This window comes from Crocodylus porosus, unplaced genomic scaffold (assembly GCF_001723895.1).
Source record: "Crocodylus porosus isolate Cpor-Errol unplaced genomic scaffold, CroPor_comp1, whole genome shotgun sequence".
Classification (NCBI taxonomy): domain Eukaryota; kingdom Metazoa; phylum Chordata; order Crocodylia; family Crocodylidae; genus Crocodylus; species Crocodylus porosus.
Window position 1 is genome coordinate 21,095,898 of NW_017728914.1, and position 8,205 is coordinate 21,104,102.

Here is an 8,205-nt window from a genome sequence, read left to right on the forward strand (position 1 = left end):
TGGGAAGTCAAAAATTCACTAATTTTACCTCAAATCTTATACACTGGTAAATGAGAGTCTCCCGCTTGGGGCCTGGACCTGAATGTAGTGTGGACAGGAATGGCTGTCCTTTTTTGCTTTTTTTTTTTTTTTTGCTTATGGCAGTTTTCCACTTTTAGAACAAATAAAAAAAAATGGTGTCACTCTTTCGCGCTCATGCACACAGCCAGCCCTGGGTGAACTTGCATTTTGGCACCTTTGCTTTTTGTTTAAGTATGTAAAGTATGTAGTAGTATTACCACAAGTTTAGAAATTAAGCTGTAATCTCAGAAGTTTGTTATAATTTACTAAAACAGTACAAAAGAGGAAATGACACCAAATTAAATTTAATTCAATTTTATTCAAATAATAAATTATATAAATATATAAAACAAAATAACATCTGACATCTTAGGTTCTTGTGACATTTTGTTCCCTTCCAAGTTTAATGAAATAACAAAACCAGACAACCGCTAAGTTACAAGAAATGTCACACTATGTCACATTACATGATTTATTTTGAATTTTTTCATTTTACAACCTCTTGACCAGGCCCACCCCCCGGCCATGGTGTCCTGAGCGGTCTCCCACCCAAAAGGCCGGCCCTACATGCATGCGTGCACACTCTCTCTCTCTCTTAATGCTGCCCATTGAATGAAATGCAAAATGGGATTTTACTTGGGTCTAGAAATGAGAACCTGTGTTTTCCTGGAGATGAATTTCTTATTGTCACTTAACTATTAATCCTGAGTTTTGAAAATGCTGTCAACTTCAGCAAATGTAGAAAATCATTTCCCTAAGCATGATACTAGTTCTTCTATTTGAATTCACAGTCTGCAATTTTTCTAACCATTGAATCATCCTGCAGTTAATAGAGTTTGTGAAAAAGTCACAGTGGGTTGAATATAAAAGTGGAATCTTTGCTGAAGCCATTTGTACTGCTGTTTAAAAGTGATTTCAGTACCAGGAATGGTGAAATATCAGACACTGAAATAACATCCTCATTATAATCTTCAATTTGGATAGAATTTTGGTGGCTACCATCTTAAGAAAAAAAAATCAAGTTGTAGAAAGTAAGTGTACCACCTTGAAAGCCTAACGTCTACATTTCCAGACATTATGAGATATTGATCTCTGTCTTAAGTGGTTTATGAGACATCAACTGCTATAGTCTCAAAGTAATTGTAATGAAGGAAGTGAGCAAGATGGCAATCTGGATTATGTGATAGGAACATTCTGATATCTCATAGGCTGTTAGTACCGGAAGTAAATATAGTACAACATTAGAAAGATGGAGATGCTGACTAGTTTGATACCTGCAACTTCATAGAATATACAAGCCTTTTTATTTATTTATTCATTTTTTTTGCTTTTTTCTCACAGGTGATCTTCAAAAGAATCAGGTGGATCCTTTTGGTTTCCCTGTCCCTTCACAAAAAGTTGGCAAAGCAATAAAAAGGAAAAAGGAAAAGGTAGAAAGTATGGAATTTAATCTAAACAGAAGAGTTGATTTTTACATTTAAGAACATGGTTTCCTGTCTGTATTGTATGCATGTGTCAGAAAGCATGAGAGAGAGATGGTTGCTAAGACTGAAACAGCACTTTGGTATAGGAAATTCTACTTGTAGGAATGAAAAATATACTTATCGGCACTACCTTAGAACCTGAGAATTCTGGCTCGGACCCAGCAAAACCCTTATGCCTGTGCTTACCTTGAAGAACATGAGTAGACCCATGGAATTAAACTCTGTGCTTATCTGCTTTTCAAGATTGGGGCCAGGGTTTTCTACAAGCTCTTGCTCAGATGGCTCTTAGGGATGAAATCTGGTAGCCATTTATCAATTTTAGCCACTGAGGTTCCAAAGAGCAAAACCTGACAAAAGAGTAGTTGACCAGTAGAAATACAAAATTACATTTTGTATCACAAATATCTCTCTGGTCCTGTTGAGTAGTTCATCTCACTGGCGATGCATAGGGAGTGCACGTGGGTGCACATGCACCCCCTTAGCGTGTTGGTGCACCCCCTGCAAAAAGGTGCTGCCGACACTGCTTGCAGGCTGTCACCGCTCGCCACCCCCTGCCGCCACCATCACCGCTGGAGGCATCTGTGGGTAGCTCACGATCGCCACTGGCTGCTGCCGATGGTGTTTGCAGGTAGTCACCGACTGGTTGGCACTTGCCACTCCCCCCGCCCTGCTGCTGACAGTGCTGCGGCCACCTGCAGGAGCTCCCCGCTTGCTGCTGCCACACTCCTGCCGCCAACAGTGTCACCACTGTCTGCAGGAGCTCACCGTGCCCTCCCAGCCTTCAGGGCATGCGGTGTTCATGGTTCACCTAGTACTTGAAGTTAAAAAAAAAAAAAGAGAGACATATTTATTAAAGTGATAACTCCATTATGAGATTTTGGAAAGTGTGAAGTCAGCTGGAGTAAAATGTAGTAATGCCACAGAATGAGATTGAAAACTACTGACTTCACAGGAGCAGCTAGTAACTTGCTGCAGTGTCTCCTCTAGTTCATTAGATAGTCTTCAAGAAGAACTAGGCACACGTGTTGTATTTTAGCAATAAAGTTTGACAAGGAATTATTAAATTTAAGCCAGTTTCACAGCTGGTGGTCCAATTCTCATCATAACTTTAGCATGTTATAGCTATTTAGATAAGTTAGCTTCTTGTCAGATCTTATATGAATGGCCTGAAATTGTTAACAAATATGAAAACTGAAGAATTATGACAGAACTTTGAAATGTGTCCTTGCAGTTAATGACCCGTAGATAACAGCAAAGTAATTCACGGGGAGATGATATCAGAACAGGCCAGGTCATGATGATACAGGAATCTGAGCACTGGAACTGAATTACACTGCACACAACAGACTGGATGGGAATGTATTTCAACCCAGTGGGAAAGGAGCAAGTTTGTGTTGTTTTAAATATTGCCTCTCCAGATGACCCTGAAGATATTTTGAAGGCCCCACAAGCAGCTATATCTGGGTCTCCATATGTGGAAAGACAGGTTCACAAATGTTGGGGAATGAGGGTTTGAAGTGAGGAACAGGAAGAGAGACTGAGTGAAGAACAGGGAGGAAGAATTCAACACTCATGCTTTATGTGTTTAAGTAACTGTTTGGAGAAATCTAGCAAAAACCCCCAGTTCAACTGTCCTTGAATTTTCATCCCAGAAAAATACAGGACCCTATTGAAGAGAATTTTTTTTTAACACAAACTTTAAACGTTTCATTGATAAAGTTTGATTTTATTCTTTTAGACTGAAGTCTGCCATGGAGTATTAAAAGTAATTTCAAAAATGCTTGAAGAAAATGAACAGTTTAGAACTAGACTCATGACTTGCAGCGAATTTAGTGGCGAAGGTAGGTAATGACCGGTAATATTTTATTACACTGGAGAAAACAAATTGGTTGTTAATACACATGTATTTTGTATCACAAATATCTCTCTGGTCCTGTTCAGTAGTTCATCTCACTGGCGATGCATAGGGGGTGCACATGGGTGCACTTAAAATCTCCAGGTACAGGGTCCATTACACTATTATTTTTGGTGATATGCTCTCCTAAGTTGCAGATCATGGTATTTATTGCATATTCAGGTCCCTGTTAACTATATATGAATAGCCCTCTTCTTCCTTTGAAAGTTTTGTAAAATGTGTGTAAATGAGATACAGAATAACAGAAGCTGTTTGCTGCCATGTATAATATGAAAAACACGAATATAAAGAGATGTTGAAAAAGCGATTTTATTTTTTTGACGATATGAAATATGTAATGAAACTATTGTTCACATAGTGGGCCTATATTGGTCATGTTGACTTATATTGGTCAAAGAAAGTACTAGCAAGGAGTATGAAGGAGGATCCTCCAACTAGTAAGGAGGATGAAGACTAATTTTTTTCACTTGCAGTATACAGTTGGAAATATTGCTTGACTTCAAAAAATCAATAACTAAATTAGCTGCCAAAAAAACCCCACTAGCTAATTTAATTGAATGAACAACATAGATCTTAGGATTTTCCTCTGAGCTCATCTAGATCTTTACTGGCAAATGACAATGGAATGGAAGCTGACACTGTCCTGTGCCACCTTACGTTAGAATTGTTGTGACTGCAGCAGAATTTTAGGTAATACAGTGCATGCTTGCAAACATAACTGGAATTTCTGGTTTTGCAGTTCGATTAGTTTTAGGGAAAAAGAAAATAGCAATCCATTAAGGGTCATAAGTTAAACTGCCATATTCTTTTCTCAGTGCCTTTGCTTAGCTTATGTTAGTATTAATAAAGGTTTTACACAAGCAGTGAGGGAAAAATATATACCAAAATATGTGTAACCTGTTGTCAATAGCTGTCTGTTTACAACTGTCTTTATTGTATTTATATTCAATTTCCACATATGTGGTTCAAAAGTGCTCCAGTAAGGCCGTGCTCATTTAAAAATGCTATCATACACTTTACGTGTTATCAAATTTATGGATACGCATTTTGCCTTCAAAAAATGTACTTGATGAAAATGTATAACTGTAACTTTGTACCTGAGTTGCAATCTCCTTCCTCCCAGGCCGATGCCTACTTGTGGAGAAAGGTATTCGGCTGATGAATCTTTACTGAGTGTAAAACCTGTGTCCATGGTTTTCTCTACTACAAAGCTGCACTTCACAACAGGAGAAAGCACCGTTATGGCAGTCCCCTCATGTGTCCAACCTTGTCCTTTCTTGCACCTTTATCTTTCATGTTATATGCAGTTCTTGCCTTCCACAGCCTTTCCTGGGGCTGAAGGCTTTGGGACAAGCAACAAAACAAAGCTTAAAAAAACTCCAACCCACCAGCAAAACATTGCCTGACTTTCCCAGGCAAAAGGAAGGTAGAGTTGTATCAGGCATGAAAGAAAGATGCATGAAAATTGCCTAAAGTTCTGGTAATCTGTTATTAGTTAGGAAATTTCCTTGGTGGATTTGCAGCCTTTTAAAATTATGGCTGTTAATCTGTTCTTCCATTTGTTGTGGAGAAACTACGCACTTCTTTGTCAGACTTATATTTATGTCAGGTAAAGGTGGATGGGAGCTGCTCATTTCTTAGGTGTGTTTGCAGAAGTCTTATTTCTTTTTTTCTTCACTAGCAGTTAGAGAGAAGTATTTATCTTTTGGTGTAATGTACATCGATTGGCTTTATTCTACCCTCCTTTCTACTTTGAACTCATTTTTCAAGAGCTTTAATTGTGAATCTATTATTAAGACCTATTTAGCTGAAAACTCTTGACTCTAATACCTTCCTTCTAATTAGGAGGTTTTGTACTATATTGCACCAAGGAGATATGTTTCTTATCGATCTGAATTTTTCATTAAACAAATACCAAAAGTACACTGGAATATTCCTGGCAGACCTCTAGATATGGATCAAGAAATCTGAATCACCCAGCTTTAGTCACACTTTACATTTTTGTTTAACTAGACCTATAAAACTTGTAAATGAATGCTGTATTTTATTATTCTTACAGTTTTCTCGAATGACAAAAACCTGTTACAGTTTTAATAGTATATGTTCTCCACAGGAAAAACTAGCCATAAAACTTAGTTTCAGTACCAGTAAAAATGATTCATCACCCACACATTATGTTTTTCTGCAGGCAGAGATGTGAACCAAAACACGCAGAACAAGGCTTGCTGCTTGGATGTGGTAAGTAGCCTGTTAAACACCAAATCAATCTGTTATATTTACTAAAATAAATTGAATGTGGAATAAGTTTAGTTGGAGCAAGAATATATGCATAAAGCTATTGCTAGAAGTGTGTTTTATGAATGCTGTAGTCTATAGATAGGGCTCAGCTATAGTTTTTTAGGTCTGAACCATGCTTACAAGTGAGAAGAGAAACACATTCGTCAACAGTTTATATATCTTGAAAGTCTTGGAGGCGGTTAAGAATTGCCAGCTTTTCTTTAGGTCAGTTGTGGCATATGTGGTGTGTGCATGCGATGGCTGTGCTCAGATGTATTCATCTCAAATGCACCTTGTCTAGGACAGCCAGCTCTGTGAGTGGTGCTTGAAGCCTCTGAGTTCTCTGATGCTCATTTATGTCTTTCTCTCTCCTTGAGCGTGGGAAAGGGTTTGTGGTGCTCTTTCCCTCTGATTTACAGTATATCTCCAAGGATTAGCCATAATATATTTAACAAATTTGGGTCAACATAATTTTAAAGATTCTGCTGAAGCATCTGTGGGCATACAGTTTTGCCCACTCTCATGATTTTTGGCATTGTTCTTAAAGTCTACACTTTGGGAATGTAAGAAACTTAGCTCTTTCTTGTATCTATATTTTTATATATAAAAGAAAGAGCTAAGTTTTTCACAGTCCTGAAGCACAGACTTTAAGAACAATGCCAAAAAGCATGAGAGTTGACAATACTGTATATATAAACATAGATGTTTGTATGTAAGCATGTAAGAAAGTGAAGAGGCTAGACCGTGTATGGCATTCAGAATTATTTTTTACTAGACATTTTAGCTTGCTGGCAATGTTATGCCACTTGAAGACGTTTTCAGTTTTATGAATATAACAGTGAAACATTCTCATCTGGTGAAGAATGTTGTCACAGGATTCTGAATGGCATAAGAGCAGGGTCACATGAGTATACGTGTAATTTTAAACACAATAAACTAGATCCTTCAGCCTGACCTCATTTCTCAGTGGAGAATCTAAGTTTAGGGGATGCAAAATGGCTTTATTCCTGCCATTCCACTCCCTCTTGTCCCAGCTGCAGTCCAAGCCCAGGGGCCAATTTAGCTACACTTCCATTTTGACCAGCATCAGACCTCTTCTCATTTATATCTGGCTGCAGTGGCTTATATAAATCTGTTCCAGGAACTGGTGCTGGCAAGAACACACAGCACTCTAGCCTTTCTGTTTTTCTGCAGTCATGGTCCCTAGGCTGGGGACAGTGAAGGTGCGAAGTATGGGGAAGTGGTGATACTGTGCTACTATATGATACCCATTAATCCTGAAGTGGCCCCATAACCTGGTTAACAACAGACTTAACAGGGCTAAGGATCTTGCCTAATATATATGGATGGATTCCCCCAAATAGACTACAATATTTCTGGTATTCAGTTGATGAAGGAATCAGAATAGAAACTTTACCATTAGCTGAGTGCTGTAATAGTTAAAAGCATAATCATTATGAACAGGCTTAAGTTTTGTCATCTTTTTTCCTTTAGGATGGGGCCATCTTTGGATGGGTGTAGCAAGAAAATAAATGAAGATTCAATTTCAACTGTTGCTTTAAATTAGTGTTCATTGTTTGTCTCATCCAACACCTGTTGGAGTCAATGTAAAGACTGCAAATGGCTTCACTGGGCATTGGATCAGGGTCCATATTTGTTTGAAGTATATCTTGGTAGCACGTTAGTTTCAGCAGTTTATTTTAATATGGGTTAAATTAAACTGTTCAGTTAAAGAAATCTTTGTTTTTCAAAAATCTCTATTAAGCATAATTCATCACTTAGTCATTGTTAATTTTTGAAAGCTTTTGAATTGACACAACATTGTGACAGTTTACCGGCAAAAGAATAGAAATACAAATTTTATACTAAAACTATATATTTATGTTGTTATACTCTGTAGCTTGTCAGAACTGTAAACAAACACGAATGCAGTAAAATAAAATTTCACACAGGATGTGTACATTGAAAATGAACTACTTTCATTCCCATTCATTTGAATAATTTTTGTTTTATTGTATGAAAAATAATATGCAATCAACCTTTGGTTCAGTCATCCATTTATACATGAATCTCAGCAAGGATTTTGAATAAGAATCCAGGTGAATACTTTCTGCTTCACTCATCATCAGGCCCATGATGAGAGCATCATAATCAAAATTTATTGTTTATCAGACTGCCTTTAATAATAACACGAGATGACTCTTTGTGTTATAGAACTTCATACTCAGAGTTTTGATGGACTGTTAATGCGTTTTTAACTGGTAAATTGTGTAAATGGAACATGGAGGCCATGTAAAGAATTTTCTATGTACGCATTTCATTTCTTTAGCTAAAACATTCACCTGTCATTTTGAGACTATTTTTATTCTTTTGAAAGAATGGTTTCTCAGCATTTATACATATAATGACTAGAACTGTAGCAGCACTGAGCTTTAATAATATGCTAGCATTGTGTCATCCAGCAGCAGA

General features: G+C 37.4%; 1 long non-coding RNA gene across 1 annotated transcript; it reads left to right on the forward strand.

The window, feature by feature from the left end:
* Positions 1 to 648: 648 nt before the first annotated feature.
* On the forward strand, positions 649 to 7,709 carry LOC109310024. The gene is made up of 4 exons (XR_002101120.1): positions 649 to 1,490; positions 3,283 to 3,385; positions 5,648 to 5,697; positions 7,231 to 7,709. It is a non-coding gene; the product is annotated as an uncharacterized LOC109310024 (long non-coding RNA).
* Positions 7,710 to 8,205: the final 496 nt, after the last annotated feature.